We start from the raw sequence: 1,781 nt of genomic DNA, 5'->3' as shown, positions 1-1,781 counted from the left end.
AGAAAGAAAGAAAGAGAAAGAAAGAAAGAAAGAAAGGTTCACCTTTTCTCCACTGTGAACACTGGCCTTGTAGGTAGTGACTCTGGAGATGTAGACACTGTCAGGCAGAGGCCAGCTGAGTCCAGGTCCCATTATCTCTGAAGGCTAAATGCATCCAGTCAAGGAGACCTAGCCCCAGCTCCCAAAATGTTAAGGAACAGCTCTCACATAGAGTAGTCCTCAAACTTCGACACACATTAAGAAACGCTTGGGAGGCCGGGCGCGGTGGCTCACGCCTGTAATACCAGCACTTTGGGAGCCCGAGACGGGTGGATCACAAGATCAGGAGATCGAGACCATCCTGGCTAACACGGTGAAACCCCATCTCTACTAAAAATACATTTAAAAAAATTACCCGGGTGCAGTGGCGGGCGCCTGTAGTCCCAGCTACACGGGAGGCTGAGGCAGGAGAATGGTATGAACCCGGGAAGCGGAGCTTGCAGTGAGTGGAGATACGCCACTGCACTCCAGCTTGGGCGACAGAGCAAGACTCCATCTCAAAAAAAAAAAAAAAGAAACGCTTGGGAAACACGTTCCAAAACCGACTCCAGGCCCCCCTCCTAGAGATTCATACTTGGCAGATCTGAGCTGGAGATCTGCATTTCCAACAGGATGATGCAGGTTCACATGGTCCAAGGACAAACCTTGAGGACCTCTGCCCTCAACTCCCACCTGCTGCTATTTCAGAAACTCACATGTGGGGGCTGAACCCACAGTTAGGAACACTGCACACAAAGAACTGCTTTGAACTAAGAAGACAGACCCAGGGGAATCATCCCCACCCTTGGAGGTGCCCAAAACAGGTGCTAATGAATTCTGGTCCTAAATCAGGAGGTGCAGCACGCAGCACCTAAGAAGGAGAAAATTATTCAATGTGATCTCTAGAACAGGTGGGGATGAGACAGTGAGTCAGGGTGCTTCTCTCCAACATGCACCCACAGAGCCAGCCCTTGGAGAGCACAGTGGGGGAGATCGGAAACCAGTGGTTGGGAAGGGGGCAGGACCCAACCACAGGGGGTGCCACTCTCCTTGAAGTCTTTGTGATGCCACCCCCTAGAGACGTCCACTGCTGGAGGCCCTGAGGATGAGGCTACAAATACACCAATCAAACCCTTTTGCAAAGCATTCAAAGCCCCTTAGAGTTGGGCCCCAATCCACCCTACAGGCACCCTTTCCCCTGAGTGGCCCCTCCTGGAGCTGATTTATTTGCAAGAAACTGGGAATTCTGCAGACAAACTGCGCTCCCGGAGCATCCCTGGCTCCTGCCACATGGCTCTTCCAAACCTGAATTTGCCCAGCTCCTGCTAATTCCAGACCTTCAGGCATGGGTGCCTCTGTGGGCCTTGGTGAATCCCGCTTTAGCATTTAAGACCCTATCAGATGCCTCCTCTTATGGGAGGCCTTTCCAGTGTCCTGGACACAAACACACACACACACACACACACACACACACACACACACAGAGCAATCTGGGTCCCCCAGCACTATGATGTATTCAAGAACAGAGCTTTATACACCACCACATAGCCTCAGAGGGCAGGGATCTTTGTTTTGAACACTGGTCACTGGCATATCCCTACTGCCTGGGACAGTGCCCAGCACACAGGAGGTGCTGCATAAACACTTGTAGAATGTAGCCGGGAGCAGTGGCTTGCACCTGTAATCCCAGCACTTTGGGAGGCCAAGGTGGGTGGATCACTTGAGGCCAGGAGTTTGAGACCAGCCTGGCCATAACGGCAAAA

Source organism: Mandrillus leucophaeus, unplaced genomic scaffold, assembly GCF_000951045.1.
Source record: "Mandrillus leucophaeus isolate KB7577 unplaced genomic scaffold, Mleu.le_1.0 Scaffold117, whole genome shotgun sequence".
Lineage (NCBI taxonomy): Eukaryota > Metazoa > Chordata > Mammalia > Primates > Cercopithecidae > Mandrillus > Mandrillus leucophaeus.
The sequence above is the reverse complement of the archived record's forward strand: the minus strand, read 5'-3'. Positions refer to the sequence as shown.